Source organism: Diceros bicornis, chromosome 26 (genome assembly GCF_020826845.1).
Source record: "Diceros bicornis minor isolate mBicDic1 chromosome 26, mDicBic1.mat.cur, whole genome shotgun sequence".
In the NCBI taxonomy this organism is placed as follows: domain Eukaryota; kingdom Metazoa; phylum Chordata; class Mammalia; order Perissodactyla; family Rhinocerotidae; genus Diceros; species Diceros bicornis.
The window spans coordinates 26,883,027-26,902,464 of record NC_080765.1 but is presented as its reverse complement, the minus strand read 5'-3'; the positions used below and the strand labels follow the sequence as shown (position 1 = coordinate 26,902,464).

Genomic DNA, 19,438 nt, shown 5'->3' with positions numbered 1-19,438 from the left:
CAGGATCTTCTCACTCTCCCTGTGGTCTCAGGGAAGCTCATTCACTCCCATGATTGGGCTCTCACCTGGACACCAATGACTTCTGAATGCCTGTGTCTAACCTCACCCTTCTCCTGACTCCATACTGGTTTATCTCACTGGTGGACACCTCCATCAGGATGTCCATAGGCTTCTCAAAATCAACACGTCCAAAAGGGAACCCGGTATCTTCCAATACAACTTTCCTCCTCCTCCTATGTTCCTTTTATCACCTCATAAAACCTCTGTCCATCATATCACCCAAGAAAGAGGCCTCAGAGCCATGGCTGATCTCTCTGTCTCACCCACTTCATATCCAATCAACTACCAAATAGAGCTTAATTCCTTCACTTCTTTTCTGTTCCCACTTCTCTGGCCCATCCCTTCCTGTCTTCTGCATGGACTAGCACAGTAGACTCCTTACTGATCTTTCTGGTTCCTCTTGTGTCCTCCCTTGAATCCGTCCTCCACACTGCTGGGAGGGGGAACTAAGATGAAAATCTGATGTTACTTCTCTGTTTTAAATTATTTCAGGGTTCCCCGTTGCCTGGAGTCCAAACTTTAGCAGAATAGCCAAGGCCTTGCCTCTGCAGCCTTACTTCCTGCTCGTCATCCACATAAAGGCCACCCTCCAGCCACATGTGACTTTTTTAGAAATCAAAACAGATGATTCAAGCCCACGAGCCTAATCATAGCAGGGTAATTCCTTCAAGAAAGTGCACACCAGAAGTGTTTAATTTGCCTCCTCTTGACCCAGAAGGTGAGGGAGGGATTTCCACCCACCCTAAGGTGATGGGAATGGCTGAAGACTAAATAGATGAGCTCAACAGCAATTTATTCATCAGATAAACTCCCAGCCCAGGACACCACACACCATGTGGAGCCACATGGAGGTGCTCTTAGGAAGAGAGTAAAGATGCAGGGCTGTAGGGGGCAGACTTTGTAGTAACAAGAAGGTGGACAGGACCCCTGGTTCCCACAGGAGGGTATGATTGAATTGTTTTAATAATTTCACAGGTGGGTGAGAAAGTAGAGCTCGCTACTGGGGAGCAACTGTGCCTGGTCCCTGTGATAAACGGGGTTCTTTGGTGAGGGGACCTTAACTGTGGGAGCAGAGAGGGAGGGAAACTTGCAGTTAGGCCATTGGAGGCCCTCCTATTTTACCAGAAGTCAAGGCCACACTTAATACTGAATCTTCATTTCAGGTCTAATACCACAATTGGCTCTTTGATGCCCTGACACCAATTTACACCTTGGTGATGTCTGAGACTTAGGGAGGATGAGAAGTGCTTCCCTAGGAAGCAAAGTTGGCACTTGACCAGGAGGGAGAGGTGGTCATCGACAACCTCACCTATATGAACTCTCATTGAGGTTCACTCAGTTGATCTCAAGGGAATCTCCAGGTAGCCAAATGATCTGGGGAAGGGGTGGCATCCTCTAGCACCATGGCATCTGACAATGGACTGATGACAGGGGAGGCCACCCCCACCTGTTGGTGGGATGTGCTACAGGGCCCAGGTTTGGCTCTATCCTGTAGCAAGGAGGCCCTGGTAACCTTCTTGAACTTGTGGGGTGCTGCTTCCATGACCCAAAGAATAGTGGGCAGTTGGGTATGGAGGCTCAGGGTCTGGAAGAGACTCTTTTTCCAGAAGAGCCCAGTGTATCACCAGCAACTGCTGCTCTAATGGTGTATAATACAGGGCCAAGGAGGGCAGTTACTTGCATCAAAAGCCCATGGACAACGTATGCACATCATGTGTGGTCCAGAGACTCCAGGAAGCATGAGAGGAGGTTGCTAAAGCCTCTTCACTGAAGGAGTCTCTGAGTGCTCTAACGGGAGTGTCTGTTGATTTTACTGTGGACGGATTCTAGAGCCGTTTGTTGGAGGAGGCCCCCACTGAAGGTGGGCTAATTTATAAGTAACAGCATAAATGGGCTTAGGTAAAATTTGTAGACAAGGACTATGTTGCCATCAGAACCAAAAAAGGACCAAAGGATGTTGAGTTGTATGTCCTTAACAAGTGTGTCAAACAAATGTCCTCAAAGGAGGATGTCATAAAAGTCATGTCATACCTCTACTCCTGGGGAAAGGTGGATGCAGTGAAGTTCCTGTCTGCAGAGATTATGTGTGAGAGCAGAACGGCTTAAGTACCTGAGGGTAACAAGGTAAAAATGTGTCCCCTCACAGGTGAAGGCAAACTGTGGCTGAGAGGATGTTGAAACAGGCCCTGAACAGAACATATTAGCCAAATCTATAACAGCAAAATATTCAGCCATGTTTAAATGTAGTGAGATCTCAGGCGTTTTAAAGGTACCCGGGATTTGTTTCCATCAGGTACAGTCAGACAAGAAGATCCAGAAATAACTGTCATGAAGGAGAAGTTTTCTATCCTCACAGATCCCAAGCAGCAGGAGGCAGGGCACACCGTGGAGGGCCACACAGGGCAGCACCAGGGTTGGTCAGGAGGCAGAAGGAACGAGGGGAAAATATGGGCAAGAACCTTTCTTGTGTATTCCATGGGAAGGAAGGAGTGAGGCAGGTGAGCAGGTGTAGGATTGGCTGGTTTGAATCATTTCAGTGGGCTCGGGGCACAGTGGTGTCCCTGGTTGTCTGATCCCTGTCCCTGGAGTGATGAGGGCAGGGGAAGAGTGGCCCAGAGTGGGAGAGCCTGATAGAGGAGAGGTTTGGGGTGTGGCCTCTGGATTGGTTGGTTTATGCATGAAAGGTGCTCACAGAGGAATCGTTTAGTGTCTCTAGTGGCAGTCCCTTCAAGGTCAGCAAGGCGTCAGATGTCAAAGCATTAAATGCAGAAATTAGAAAACGTGGTTATTACGATAGGTATAACCGTAATTTGAGCCCTGGTATGAAGTCCATGAAGGTTTGCCAACTGGTGCATTTTAGCAGATGTTAAAGTTAGCTCAGAATCTATGTTGTGGAGGCACAAAGGCCAGTCAGCTCCCTTTATCTTTTGCCATATAATTTTTTTTAGTAAATTTTAGATTTCCAGTTGGGTCAAATTGTGAACTTTTTTTCAATTAATTATTTTGTTTGATTGTTTCCTCTCTATGTATTCAGGTTTCTTTCTTTCATTCATCTCTTTTTTTGTTTGTCACTGGATATACTTTGGACTCTGGGAGTGTCTTTCTATCCTGCTCATACTTATGAGCTTTTTTCTCCAGAGAGTCTCAGGTCAGTATCATCCGAGTTAGGGCCTCTCTCATGGCAATGGTTGTATGGCTTAAGGACCCCAGGGGCTTCTTAGTTGAAGAGAATTCTGGAGAGACTGTCAGAGAATGAAATGTAGAAGGTCTGAGGTGAGTGGAAGGTCCTGAGGGGTTTTAAGTGAGGGAACTGACATGATCTGGTTGTAGAAAAATCCCCAGCAGCCGTGTGAGAGATGGAGTAGTGACAAAGGGAAGGTCTGTGCTCTTTTCCTTCCCCACTGTGCCGCAGCCCTTGCTCAGGTCTCCTCGCTCACCTGGTCTGTTGCACCACGTTCTTGTTGTACCTGCTTCTAGTCTAGCTCCCTCCCCCTTCCCAATGTTTATGCTGTGGCCAGGGTGATCCTGGGGAATCACAAATCTCATCTTATCACTTTGTCACTTAAAACCTTTTGATGCCCCATCAGCCACAAGGTAAAAACCTTCACAATGCTGGATGACACATCGCAACTTTCATGATCTGATCATGCCACCTGGATAGCCTACTGCCAACTGGAAAGCTCCATTTGGATGTCTCAGAATGATCTCAAATGTATTATTTCCAAAACTGTGCTCCAGATCATCTTCACATTTTCTCCTCCTTGCCACCCTACCCCCCAACCCACTAATGGTGCCATTTTTCATTCAGATCCCAAGTACAAAAGGAAGGAGTCAGCTTGGAACTGCCCTTTCACTTGCCCCCTGATGCAATCACCCACCTAGACCTGCTGATGTTATCTGCTCAGTATTTCTGGAATCTGCCTCCTTTTCTCCACCTCTGCTTCTGCCATCTCAGTCCAATCTAAGGTCATGTGTGGTCTGAGCTATGGCACTGGTCTGCTAACTGAGCACACCTACTCACCCTTCCCTCCCCCAAATCCATATCTCACACTGAAGCCAGAGGCAGATTTGATTCTGTCACTCTCTCATTTAATGGCTTCTTGTGGCTGTTGGAAAAAGACCAAAGTTCCTTACGAAGTCACCACAGACCTGCGTGCTGTGTCCTATTTCTCCAGCCTCACTTCACACCACTCCTCCCTTACCTACAGGATCCCTTCTGTTCTTCAAATGTGCCCTGTGCTTGACTTCCTTGGGGCCTTTCAGCCTGCTGTTCCCTCTGCTCTATTCAGTTTCTGGACACACTGTTCTAGTGTGGAGACAAAATTGAACAAAACAGACAAAACTGGAGCTCTTATGGGGCATTTGTTCCAGGAGGGAAACAGCCAGGCAGCCAATCAGCCAAATATCTGGCATGTCAGGTGGAGGCAGATGCAGGAGGAGTGTTGGAAGGAGTTGTCATTGGAGATGGGATGGCCAGGGAAGGGCCCACTGAGAAAGTCAATGCTGGGGAAAGACTTGTGAGGGGCGGGGGAGTGAGCCCTGTGGACACCTGGGGAAACAGTGTCTGGGCAGAGAGAACAGAGAGCAGAAAGGCCCTGAGGCAGGAGCTGGCCTCCCCTGTTCCAGGAGCCACAAGGCCAGAGTGAGTGAGGCAGAAGAGTAGCAGATGGAATCTGGGAGGCCGTGGGGACAGATGCTGCAGGCTCTTGTAAGGCCCTAACTTCTCTGAGATGGGAGCCATTGGAGGATTCTGAACTGAGGAATGAGGTGACGTGACGGGGGTTTTCACAGGATCACTTCAGCTTCTCTGTGGAGAACAGAGTGTAGGGGGCAAGGATGGAAGAGGGAGATCAGTTAGGGGTACTGGAATATCCAAAGTCAGAGATGCTCATGCCTGAGATCATGATGGCAGCGGTGCAAGCTGAGAGTCCATCAGATTCTGGGTCCATTGTGAAGACAGAATGAGCTGATGGAATGTGCCGACAGACTGGATGTGGGGGAGACTGAGGAATAAATGATGACTGCAAGATTTTTGGCTTCTCTCTGATCAGAGCAGATGGCTTATTTCTGATCTCAGCCCATTTGACGGGAATGGGTGACAGTGTCTGAATATGGAGGAAGGGGATAGGAGGGGAGGGGAGATTTGTTCCTCTCCCTTTGAGTTGAGGAACTGGACACCTCTGAGAGGAAGCGAGTCAGAACCTGAGGGACGAGTTAACAAGGAGGCCGGGTGGCCAATCAGAGCGAAGCCTCTAGGACGTTTTAAACAAGGCTGCCCCACTTAAAACCAACTCTTCCTAGACAGACTGCAGCTGGGGATGGAGGGGAAGGCACAAAGAACAGGGACACAGGCTGTGGGTCAGACAGGTCTGGGTCTGCATTCCAGCTCTCCCAGTCACTTGCTACTGTGTTGGCCCTGGTCCTTCTCAAGCCTCAGTCTCCTCATCTGTAAAATGAGGATGACTACCACACGTGCCTTTTATGTCATTAACTATGGGTTACAGGACGTGATGGGTCTAAGGATTAGTACAGGACTTAGCACACAGTAAATGCTCAGAAAATATTAACTATTATGATGAAAAATGTCAATGTTATATTATTGCACAGCTGAGTTTCCATGCAGCTTAACAGGCACATAGCCACTGGCCAGTATGACACTTGTCCCCAGTTACAGGGCTTTCTTTAATAGAAAACAGGTTTGTGATCAGCCGATCCATTAAAGTCAGTAATGTACCATAAAAATCCATAATAATGTGTATATATATGAAGACATACAATGTACCACTATTTCTCTTCATCTATATAAATCATACAAATTTAAGCCAATGCATAAGTGGTGACCTTCCTACACTAATAATTATAATACTCAATGTTTTTATCCTAAACTTAAGAACTGGGGCACATATTATTTAACAAATATGCTATTTTAATGTTATTTTATCATCCCTGAGAGTTAAATGGTTTCCAAATGGGACACAGTATTACATCATTTCCTTTAACTTTTTTTTTTTTTTTTGGTGAGGAAGATTGGCCCTGAGCTAAGATCTGTGCCAATCTTCCTCTATTTTTTGTATGTGGGATACCGCCACAGCATGGCTTGCCAAGCGGTGTGTAGGTCCACACCCAGGATCTGAGCCTGTGAGCCCCGGGTCCCAAAGCGGAGCATAGGAACTTAACCACTATGCCACCAGGCCAGCCCCCCCTTTAACTTTTAAAACTGTGTTCTTTAAACTTACCTTGCAACTTGTGTCCATTCTTGTTACAGAAGAAGAGTCATCAAAGGTTCAGGCAGTTCCCGTAAGTAGGACTTTAAAGCACCTGAAATTATTAACACTCTCTTTGAGTCTGAAAAGGGGTGAGGCTGGGAATCTCAGGACATATTATTTTGCAAAGGGAAATGATCTCAATTACAGTCTTCCAAGATACACAGAACAAATCATGACTTGGTGGGAGAGGTTAGAGAATGAAACGCTCATAAAACAATTTCCATCCCTTGCATAACATATTGAGAGATCAATAGAAAATAAAATGAGCTTTAAAGCCATCTTCTTCATAGACATAATTTCTCTGGCAAAAATAGATTTTGGGGGTGAAAGAAGGCAAGAAAATACAAGCATGTCTCCAGATATTTGGATTATATGCTACCTTCACCTTTACTTAATCATCAGGAAAACAAACAAACCGGAATAGAAAAGATATGTGAGTGTCTATGTGTATATATATACACACATCTATGTATAGACAGACACACACACAAATTTTCTCATTTTTATTTATCACATAAACCTATAAAAAGACTATTTCCATTAAACCAAAAACTAAAATTGGATTTTGAACTGATGATCTGTCTCAGCTAGGACTTGCCCACCACCTGAGGACGACGCCTTGGAGCTCACCTGCTCCAGCGTGGGGGTCTGAAGAGAACTCATCAGGGTGAGAAGTACAACAGTCTCAAGCAGCTTTCAGTTTCTTTAAAATGAAGAATAATAATATAAGGAGAAATCTCAGTCGATGATCCTAAGACTCATCAAAGATCTGTTTCTTTTCCACCTCAAATAACATTTGGAATAAACATCTATCTTCATAGGTACATGCACAAGAATGAGATCACTTAACCATCTATTCTGGAATTTAATTTATGAGATAAAAAGTTGTATTTCTTCCAAATTACAAACCAATTGTCCTAGCAACATTTACAAAATAATCCTTCCCTTCCCTATTAAAATACAGTGACTCCTTTACTATATATTCAATCTTGAAATATAATAGCATTTGTTCTAGAAAATCTGATCTGTTTTTGTGCCTACTGTGCATTATTTTAATTGCTGTAAATTTATGATATGTTTTGCTATTGTTTTCTGTCCTTTTTTCACCTATTGTTTATTTTAAATAAGCTTTGACATTTTTGTTAAGTTTCAACAAATATCCTCCTTGAATTTTTAAAATAATGTTTTATTCTGATTATCAAGTAATGTAGAGTTTTGGAAAATAAGGAAGAAGAAAATAAAAACCACCTTTAATATCATTCAGAGTATTCTGATAGAAATTATGTGAAACATTAAATAATTTGCAACATTTGACCTTTCAGCCATCATTTGCAAAAACCAAAAGATTGATTTAAGTGCATACTTATTAGGAAATCCTCATACCTTGCACTGTTCTACTTTATTCCCAGCTTCATCCATCTCTTCCTTTAGGGTATCTATTTTTGATGGACCCCCTGAGAGTTGGTTCCTGAAGATTTGTGAGCCTGGTTCCATGTGCAAAACAGGGGGGTAGCCAGTATCTGAGAACTAGCTGCACAGACTCAACCTTGTGGAGTCAAGGACCTAATGGAGACAGACTCTCCCCAAAACTGAGTCTACCTGGGATAGGTATCAGTCCCTAGTATGCCAGCTTCTCTGGAGTTTATCCTCTAAGAATGGAAACAGGCAAAAAGAGACACTAGCTTCCCACATGACAGGACTCTCGTAGTGCTGGGAGTAGCTGTCTGCTCCGAGCAGAATCTCCTACATCTTGTCTCACACAAGCCCCACTGCTGGAAACCAATCTGTGAAACCGCTCTCCTGTGGTGTCCAATCATGGAATCCTTGCCATGAAAACCCCCTTGTTGTCCTGCTTTGATCTGGAATGTTCCCTGAGCCACTGGGAGTCAGTTCCTGCTCTTGAGGATCCCTTATGACTCTTCCTGCTACCATCCTGACTGTGATTACTTTCAGCAGGTAAAAGCCAGAAGTTCAGTCTTGTAGCTAGCAATCAATAGCTTTTGAAAGCACTGTAAGAATTCAAAACATTTGTAAGAATATTCTAAAGACAATATCTGAATCATAGCAAATTTGAAACATAACTTGAAATATTTACATTCCCTTTATAGTAAGTCAGAAGGACCCACTCCCAAAAAAGAAAAGAATTATACTATATCAATGATAGGGGGATGTGGGGGAGGTAACAATCTAAAACAATTTCTATTTGGTTTTCAAGTGTATTTTGACCTTCATTTGAATACAGATATGCCTGCTATTGTGGAAAGTTCTAACACTGGAAGTATGGATATTATATAAACGCTGCATGAAAACCCACATTAGCAACTTATCTAGCTTCCCAGGTGCTGCACTGCCCCCAGAACCCCATGCTGTGTCTCTCTCACATTCCTGATGTGACGCACTCCTCCACAGCAAGGTCAGCAAGCTGCCGAAGCAACACTGGCGATGCTATGCAGTGAACAAAGAAAGCATGGACTTCAGAGTCTGACATGCTCACGTTTGAAGCTCAGTGCTACCTTCACTAGCTGTGTGACCTTGGGCAGTGACTTAACCTCTGCGCCTCAGATGCCTCATCTGTAAAACTAAGATAAGAAACACCATTTGCCTTGTAGAACCGTCATAATGAGCCAAGGAGAGAAAAATATTTATGTATGCATGTGTGTGCATATAATAACTGGCACTTAATTTTAGCTTTCATCATTTTCCTCTGGGTAAAAGCCATAGGAATAAGCAAAAGTAAAGAAGAAATAGGGGCCCGCCCTGTGGCCTGGTGGTTAAGTTTGGCACACTCAGCTTCAGTGGCCTGGGTTCAGTTCCCAGACGCTGACCGACACCACTCATCGGTGGCCCTGCTGTGGTGGCAACCCACATACAAAATAGAGGAAGACCGGCACAGATGTTAGCTCAGGGTGAATCTTCCTCATCAAAAAAAGAAACTAAAAAAAAAAGTAAAGAAGAAATATTCGACTGTTTCAGTTTTTCCAATACTTAACTTTGATTAGTTAAGTGATCAAGACCATGAGTGCAGGATCAAGAATCAGTGTTGAAATCTCCTATGGGATACATGTATTACAGATGTAAAATTCCTGGCAGATAAGCATCTGTAATACTGCTCAACCAACTGCAGTGAGGGAGCATTCATGGCGGTCTTTAATTAACCATTAGAACCTTCTTCCTGAGCTTCAGCAAAACTCTACTCAAGGTGGCCTCCACTCCCTGGTCTTGGCCCACAGGATTCTAATCTCACGTGTACACAAGACAAGGAGATGGTGGACTTTGCAGTCAGCATCCCAGCTCTGCCATTTATTATCTCTAAGGCACGAAGCAAGTCATAGAGACACTATGTGCAGGTTCCTCCCTTATCTGTAAATCAAGCCTCCTCTCAAAAGTAGGGATGTTACATAACCTGCTAACCTGTCCCCTCTCCAGCTCTCATTGAGGGGCCTCTGCGTTTAGCATCCAGCATAGAGTCTGACGCACAGGAAGCACCCAATGCCCATTTGCATGAATGAGCACATTTATAAGGATTGGTGGGAGAATCAAATGAGCTGACATCTCATGTACGCAGCTCTGTACCTGGCATGTGGCAACTGTCCAGTAGGTAGTGGCAATTATCATTTTCCACACGTTAATTCCTGGATGTTCCTTTTATCACCTCAATATTTCTTAAATCAGGACATGTCTTCATAATTGATCTATACATTTAATAGAGTAGTGTTTATTTTTTCCCGAAGAAAGCAGATATTATATGAGAGGTGCATCTGATACTCAACCGCATCTTAGAAACAAGGAAATGGAATATTGTTACAGATTTTCTAAATCTGCGATAAAAGCATCTGATACATAGAAACTCAGAAAATGATAGCTGTCTCTCCATATATTTGCCAAAGAGATATAATCCTATCTACTTCACAGGACTGCAGCAAAGCCACCTGTTTTTGTAAGTTAGTTTTATTGGAACACAGCCATGCTCATTCATTTACGTTTGGTCCAGGGCTCTTTTTATGCTACAACAGCAGAATTGAGTAAATGCAACAGGGACCATCTGGGTTGCAAAGCTGAAAATATATACTCTTTTGCCCTTTACAGAAAAAGTTTGTCAACCTCTGGAATAAAGTGTGAGAAAGGACCAGGCCAATGGTGGCTGCCTCCCTATTCCCAACTCGCATAGGCCCAAGGAGAAAGCCACACAAGTCACAGATACAAACGCCCTCAAGGACAGAGCTGAGGCTGGGGCCCGGCCACGAGGCACTACAGACTGGTATTCTCACATCAACCCACAAGGCAGCCGCCCTCTGGGATGGTGACTTGGTTTTACTTAGTTCCTCCCTTCGGAGCACAGCATTTTTTGATTGTGAAAGGTGATCATAACCTCATGGGGTTTTGACACGGTGGGACCCTCAGGAGCTGCAGAGATCACAGATCTATTTACTCCTGCACTCCACTATGCCAACAACAACACACTCAGAACTGTCTGCCACCATCTTCTCTCCCGTTAAGACACATACTTAGGTTTTCTTTTCATTTGTGTGTGTGTGTATATATCTTTTCACTGTTGGTGCACTAAAAACAGGATGTTCTAAGGTCATACCCCCGCCACACTTGGGAGAATGAGGCCTAAAAGCAGGTGTGGCAGGCTGTGACTAGGTCTGTGGGTCAAGTGTGTGAATCTGTGATGACTTCCATTAGTCCACTCAGTGGTCTTTCTCTCATCCACGCTGGGGATGGGGATGGTTGCTAGGGATGTGACATTATAGTGCATTACTGGTCATTTTTACAGCTTTACCTTACCTAACTCTGACCGAATCCCAGTCTAACACCTATTTAGCGAGCTGTCTCCTCTGTTTTTGGATGTTGGGAATCTCCACCTACAAAGAACATATCACATACCGAATGGGACGAGCTTTGGGGTTTTTAGCTTAACATTTAAAAGTGCAATACTTATTTACAATTTATTTTCTCTTAGGAAAAGGATTTTGTACCTCCTACTTATGCTCCTTATTTCCAAAATGAAGCGTATGTCACAGCCACTGATTACTGTTAAAATTTTAGACACAAGTGAACCACCCAGCCCACATCAGTCTCGGCTTTTCTACACCGCACAGTGAAAGCACCCACCTGCTATGCCATACGGAGGGTCCACAAGCTCTTTCTCAATGAAGACTTCATGCTGAGAGAGTTCTAGAGCCAGCTGATTCTCAGCATCTCCACACATCTCCAGCATCTTCCTTTAAACACAAGAAGCCCCAACAACAAGCATGTGTTCATTAAGTCAGGCTCCTGATTACCATGTTGCCCCCCTTCTGCTCTCTCTACGATGGGAACACATCAGGGCGCTACACAACAGAGCCTTAAAAATGTCATGAGTTTAGGGCGTCACCTGAAACCTGAGTCCACAGATTCGAGCAATAAAATGAAAACAATGGTCTCAGGTATACCTCTGTGTGTGTGTGTGTGTGCGCGCGCGCGCGCGCGCGGGCATGTAGCCCTCAAGGATTAGGCTCTCACACAGGTGAAACCCAAGTGTTCTCAAAAGCACCCTGAGAATCTTTACAATCATATGTAAAGTCCATCACGTATTGTTTCATGTCTGCTAGTGGGTCCAGCCAGGCAGTGTTTCCTCCCGAGTTAACGCAAATGCTGCTTTCCTGCTGGGCAGAGGAGACGGTGGGCTAACATTTATGGGCCGTGTTACATGGAACTCGTGTTTCCATTTGATTTTCTGTGAGCATGGAGTTGATTTCACACAAAGGACACCTGCAAAGGATGCAGTTGTTCTGTCTTTGTCCCTCCCTCTGTCCTTTCCTTCTTGCCCCTCCCCCTCTAGCTCTCTATGGGATTCTTCAGAAGTCAGAAATGTGTGTGGCGCTGGCAGGAGGTAGCAGTGGAGCTGTAGTTAAGACGTGATCTCTGGTGCCCAGCTGCCTGAGCGTGAACACAGGCTTTGCTATTTACAGCTGTGTGGTCTTCGGCCATTTACTACCCTCTGTGATTGTCAACGTCCTCATCTGTAAATGGGGTGTTAGTATCACACCTCCCAGGTTGTTCTGAGGATGAATAAGTACGTGGAAAGCACGTAGAACAGTGCAGGCACAAAGGAGCACTCTCCAGCAAGTGTGTTGATGATGACGGCAATGGTGTGAGGAAGTATAGAGACGGAAACACATCCAGATTGCAGGAACAGGGATGCCAGCATGCAGGCACGTGTCACCCTCCTCTCAGGGCCAGTGCCCCCAAGTCCAGGAGCACAGACAGGACAGAGGAAGGGGGGAGAGTGGGAGGAAAGCATTATCCTTCAAAGAACGAAGGGAGAACCGTAGGACAGCATGGCAGATGCCAGGAAATGGCCTAAAAAGTCCAAAGACCATGCCCCGCTGGGAAGCAGGGCCCACGTTACCACAGGGGAGAGCAGACAGGATTAAAGGACACTGGCCTCCCTCTATCAATTGCTTTTGTTAGCAGCCGCTTGTATCATCCATCCTTGCACCTCCTAAAAGGAAGATTCTCCAGCATCCCAGTGGCCTAGATCCCACTTCCTCCACGGAGCCTGAGCCGTTCTCCTGGCAGATGAGCCAGTGCCATCATGCTCATGGTCCTCTGGTCACACATGGGCCATGGACACCACCCAGCCATCCACTTCCACTGACCCACAGGGTGCCTGCCTCTCTTTGTGAAAGCAGCCAACTCTTACCCCAAGAGAGAGTCTTCTGGCTGAGTCGATGCTTCTTGCATGTTCTCAGCGAAAGCTGTCAGAGGGAGTTTTTTCTGGAAGACGGAAAACAATGTTTTTTTTTTTTATGATTATGGACACCCATTCTCAATTACCTGCTTCAGATCATCATTCATTGATTTCTCCTCCAGGCAAACTGCACCGGTAAGAGAAAGCCTGTCTGGGGTCAGGTGCTGGTCTCAAAGGTATGAGTTGTGGGACTTCACTTCTGCGTCAGTTTCCTCAGGCCTGGAATACAGGGACGATAACGGTGCATGTCTCCTAGGGTTGTCTGTTGCCTAATGGAGATACTCAAAGTCAAGTACCAAGCATGTGGTAAGTACTCAGTAAATGTTAGCTGCTATTATTGTTGTTGTTGTTGCTGTAACTCTTATTATTAATTAATGAAGTGCATACTCTGTCCCAGGCACTGGGGACATAAGACACAGACACTGCTCTATGATTATCATGACAAATAAAATGCACTAAGGTGCTCAATTTCAAAAACTTTTGCTAGACTACTCATTCTTAAACTGGTTCTTAATTTGGCTATAATTATATAGATTTATCTGTAGTTAAATATATGAAAATATGTAGCTCAATAGCAAAAACAGTGTTTTTATGGTTTTTAAGCACAAAACCACTATTTTCCCATTCTGATTTGTTTTTCAGCTGAAAATGACCATAAACAACATATGAGTAACATTCTGATTGTGCAGTCAAGGAACCTGAAGCCTGGCCAGGGACCCCCTGAGGGGCAACAGAGCCAGACTCAATGCTAGCAGCCCGAGCCCCAGGTCAGTGTCTTTTCACCACTGGCTGGTGGCTTATCTCCAAATCTGGGTAGAAGAAGCCTGGAAAGTAACAAGTGCTGGTTACAATCCCATCATCTGCTAACAAACAACGCTTTCAAAGCTGCAGCATTGAAATTACCCAGGTAATTTTGTCTTCCCAGGAGAAAGGGCACTCATGTCACAGACATCTATAGGGTGCCTCTTGCTGCAGCCTTGTTGTGCCTTGACCTTGGACATGTCACCTGCCTTTCCTGCCTCCAAAGGGCTCCATCTGATGCACTTACACACGTGTTTGCTTGTATTGTATAGACTATCTCTGGAAGGCTATCACGGAACTGCTAACACTGGTGGTTCTGGAGAGGGGAACGGGGAGCCCGGGGACAGGGCTGGGAGAGACCTCACTTTATGTTCTTGGCATATTCTGGATTTTGACCATGGAAATGTGTAGCCTATTCAAAATAGTACATTGAAATTTAAAAATAAATAACAACAAATATACTTATCCATCTCTTCTCCCCCCAAGTTATTCTAGACTAGGAAGATCTGAAAAAATGCGCTTTGACCGTTATAGAGGAGAATTCACACATTTAGTTATGCTGCCTTTCTCAGGGAATTTACATCTAGGATAAATGCAATAATCAAGAGAAATACACTTTATGCAACCCTGGAGCTCTGTAAGTCTATGGGAAAAAAATCATCAAGAGAGAAGTCTATTTTGACAAGTGTCACTCAGCTCCCAGCTGTAAATAGCCTGTGGCCTCCATGCCCTGACCTCGAAGCCACAACAATCCTGTTTTCTGATGTACGTACTAAGGACATTCCACTTATTTAACACGTGAGCTCATTACTGAAGATGCTGTCTACCAACATCAAACTCCGCCATGGGGAGGGCTGAGTGCTTCCTAGGCATGAACAGCTTTTTAATCACCTGGGATTCATTTAAAAAGCTCTAAAGTCATTATTTATAAAATGTATGCCAACTGCACAAAAAGAAGTCATTCCAGATCTAATATGACCCACAACATGAGCTCTGTCCTGTCAATGGCTTGGGCTGAGAAGACCATCCCTTCTGTCTCTCTTCCCTCTAATTCTTCCCTCTTCACATGCATGGGAGCCTCTCATGGGGCCTTTGGGAGGCTCCGCCTGTGTTTCTGGAGCCCTCTAGACTACTATGATTTTCTCCATATTATATGACCTCTTATGGTCAGCTATCTTTTATAATTTCCATGGTAACTCCTCTTCCCAAGTGCAGAGTGTAGACATCCTCAGAACCCCAATTTTGGCACTTTTTTTCAAGGTTGGAATAGGAAGGCTAAGGCATTAGGTTTTAGAAATGAGAGCCAGGCACCCTTACCTGGAATATGCCCATCACCTGCCACTCATTTCCGTCCTTCATAGCTGGGCCACCATCTCCTCCAGGAAGCCTTATCTGACTACCTCTCTCCTCCTTTGGTGCCCATTTGGTCCTCCCATAATACCTTCTGCATATTTTGTTTAGCATGTTGTTTTATAATTATCCATTTGTGTGTATCTCCCCCACCAGGCTGTGAGCACATTTAACGTGGAAATTACATCATATTCAGTTTATATCTCCAACACTTGCACACAGTAGGTGGTTGATAAAAATTAGTTTAATGTGTTTGTAATCAATATATGTGACATCTGGGCTTGGCTCAAAGCAATCGAAAGGAACAGCAAGACATAACTGTGTGAAGGACAATGGCATATAGCATGAATGGGAAGAAGCAGGAGACAGTGAGACTGATAAGAGAAAATGCCGTCAGATTATGAAGGGCTTAAATTATGCTACAGAACTTGGACTTTAACCCAGGCAATGGGAACCAGTCAGTGTCCCTCCACAGAAGCACCACTGGTATTATGGGACACTTCCTTGTGTGGAACTATTCATCCCGGCACTGCAGAAATTGATAGCATCTGGGTCCTCACCCTCCAAATGCCAGTAGTGTTCCCCAGTCCCTATAGCAACCAAAAATGTCTCTAAACATTTCCAAATATCCCCAGGTGTGTCATTCTGGTCCCTGTGGAGAACCACTAAGCTAAGATGTATTTTAGGCAGGAGAATAACAGGATCAATATTTCAGGAAGCCAACTCTGGTGATCAGGCTGGAGACAGGCTGGGAAAGAATGAAATTAGAGGCAGGAAATATAGCTCAGGAGGTGACTGCAACAGTTCAGGTGAGAAGTAATTAGGTCTTGTATTAAGACAAAGGTGGTAGAGATGGAAGGAAGTGAGGAATTCAAAAAACATTCACAGAGAGAACCACAGGACTTGCTAATCAAGCAGCTATAGGAGGATAAGGATAAAATAAAAGGAAATGTAAGACAAGCCCCCACTCTAGCTTACACAATAGGGAGGGTGGAATTCAAAAGTCAACACAGAAGGAAGAATGGTTGTGCATTGTAAAATAGACATCTAAGGGAGGAAGTTCTTTGCTTGGTTTAAAATGACTTAGAAGTCTCTGGCATAAACACATCAGTCAGAAGGCATGAAAATAGAGAAGGAGGCCCAAGGAATGTGACTGTGAGAATAAGGAGGAGGAGGACAGAACCTCAGGAAACAACATGAAAAGAGTAGGCAGAGCAGAAGCCATGGCAAGAGAATGAGAAAGAGCAGCAGGGGCAGAACCAGTGGCTTGTGTCAGTTCTGATGGACAGGACCTACAGCAAGCATTCCTGGAATCGTTGCTGTATGCAAACTTCCACTCCTTTTATATACGCAACTGCAGAAAACTAAGTATTGTGCAAGAGAGGAATAACCCTTTTGACACAATATCCCTAATTGTCTGTAGGAAATATAAAAGAAAGGTGACAGACATCATCTGCATACCAGTTCTTAGTTTTGAAACATCTGGTGACCAAAAAAAAAAAAAAAAACAATATAGCAAATTGTAACTTGCCTTTTTGCCACTGAAACTACCGGCTTAATTCTATAGGGCTTCTAAAGCATATGAGCATATGCTCATAAGCAAGAGACTTGCAAAACCAAGGACAAAACTGCCTAATGAATGAAAGCTCTGTACTTTATTGGTGGTACGTGGGAACCTGGATGCTCAGCAAAAATGTATCCTGGAGTAGACATTTGATTGTTCTCCTGGAGTCCATTCTTCTTCCTCTCTGTAACAGTGTCCTGATTTCTCTTAGGAATCTACCCTGTTCTTGATGAAGCCTGTGAGGTGAAGGTAGGTCCACAGCCCACGCTTTAGAGGTGAGCCATGATTAGCTTAAACCAACCACCACATCCTATCTTCTCACCCAACATTAAACATGGTAACTAGGGTGGAATGGGAATGTTCTGGAATGGGGAATGTGACTCAATACAGATCAATGCAATAGAAAGAGATTTCTACCTGCCAAGGGCTTGCAAAACAAAGTTTTCTCACTCCATTAAGAAAAGTACTGGAAGACTAAACAACCATTGGGTCAACAAAGAAATCAAAGAGGAAGTCAGAAAATACCTTGAGACAAATGAAAATGGAAACACAACAGCCCCAAATGTATGAGACGTAGCAAAAGCAGTTCTACAAGGGAAGTTTATAGTGATACAGGCCTATCTCAAGAAAAAAGAAAAATCTCAAATAAACAATCTAATTTACAACTAAAGGAACTAGAAAAAGAAGAATGAACACAACCCAAACTTAATAGAAGAAAGGAAATAATACAGATCAGAGCAGAAATTAATGAAATAGAGGCTAAAAAATAATAGAAAAGATTAATGAAACTAAGATATGGTTCTTTGAGAAGATAAACTAAATTGATAAACCATTAGCCAGACACTCAAAAAAAAAAAAAAAAAAAAAGAGGGAAGCCTCAAATAAATAAAATCAGAAATGAAAGAGGAGAAGTTACAACAGACACCACAGAAATAGAAAGGATCAGAAGAGATTATTACAATTATACAACAACTTATTGGACAACTAGAAGAAATGGATAAATTCCTAGGAACATACAATCCTCTAAGACTGACTCAGAGAGAAAAAGAAAATCTGACCAGACTGATTACTGGCAACAAAATTGAATCAGTAATCAAAAAACACCCAAGAAAAAAAAGTCCGGGACCAGATGGCTTCACAGGTGAATTCTACGGAACATTTAAAGAAGAGTTAAAACCTATCCTTCTTGGCACTACATAATGATAAAGGGAACAATCCAATAATAGGATATAACATGTGTAAATATCTATGCACCCAACATAGGAGCACCTAAATATATAAAGCAATTATTAACAGACATAAAAGGAAAAATAGACAGTAACACAATAATAGGAGGGTACTTTAACACTCCACTTACACCAATGGATAGATCATCCAAACAGAAGATCAATCAGCAAATATTGGCTTTAAATGACACATTAGACCAGATGGACTTATTAGGTATATACAGAGGATTCCATCCAAAAACTGCAGAATACACATTCTTTTCTAATGCTCACAGAACATTCTCCACGGTAGATCACATATTAGGCCATAAAACAAGTCTCAATAAATTTAAGAAGACTGAAATCATACCAAGCATCTTTTCTGACCACAATAGTATGAAACTAGAAATCAACTAAGGAAGAAAATCAAAAAAGCCACAAATATGTGGAGATTAAACAAAATGCTACTGAACAACTATTGGGTCAATGAAGAAATCAAAGGAGAAATCAAAAAATATCTGGAGACAAAAGAAAATGAAAATATGACATGCCAAAATTAATGGGATACAGCAAAAGTGGTTCTAAGAGGAAAGTTAATAGCAATACAGGCCTATCTCAACAAATAAGAAAACTCTCAAACAATATAAAAGTGAATCTATAGGAACTGGAAAAAGAAGAACAAACAAAACCCAACATCAGTAGAAGCAAGAAAATAATAAAAATCAGAGCAGAGATAAATGAAATAGAGACTAAAAAAACCCAAAAAATAGAGAAAAATCAATGAAACAAAGAGCTGGTTCTTTGAAAAGATAAACAAAATTGACAAACCTTTAGCTAGACTTACCAAGAAAAAAAGAGAGAAGGTTCAAATAAAATCAGAAATGAAATAGGAGAAATTATAATGGACACCTCAGAAATACAAAAGACTATAAGAGAATACTACAAAAAGATATATGCCAACAAATTGGATAATCTAGAAGAAATGGATAAATTCTTAGAATCATACAACCTTCCAAAATTGAATCAAGAAGAAATAGAGAATTGGAATAGACCAATCACCAGTAGGGGGATCAAAACAGTAATCAAAAACCTCCCAAAAAATAAAAATCCAGGACCAGACAGCTTCCCTGGGGAATTCTACCAAACATTCAAAGAAGACTTAATATCTATCTTTCTCAAACTCTTCCAAAACTTGAAGAGAAGGGGAAGCTTCCTAACTCATTCTACAAAGCCAACATTACCCTGATACCAAAACCAGACAAGGACAACACAAAAAAAAGAAAATTACAGGCCAATATCACTGATGAACATTGATGCAAAAATCCTCAACAAAATACTAGCAAATCGAATACAACAATACCTTAAAAAGATCATACACCACGATCAAGTGGGATTTATTCCAGGGATCCTGGGATGGTTCAACATCTGCAAATCAATCAACATGATACACCACATT

The 19,438-nt window shown here is 43.2% G+C and overlaps 1 long non-coding RNA gene across 1 annotated transcript; it reads right to left on the bottom strand.

Moving 5' to 3' along the window:
• Positions 1–11,067: 11,067 nt before the first annotated feature.
• Positions 11,068–19,438, bottom strand: LOC131422518 (uncharacterized). Its single transcript, XR_009224096.1, has 4 exons — positions 19,343–19,438; positions 13,149–13,281; positions 11,442–11,551; positions 11,068–11,191 (listed from the first exon to the last, which is right to left on the bottom strand). It is a non-coding gene; the product is annotated as an uncharacterized LOC131422518 (long non-coding RNA).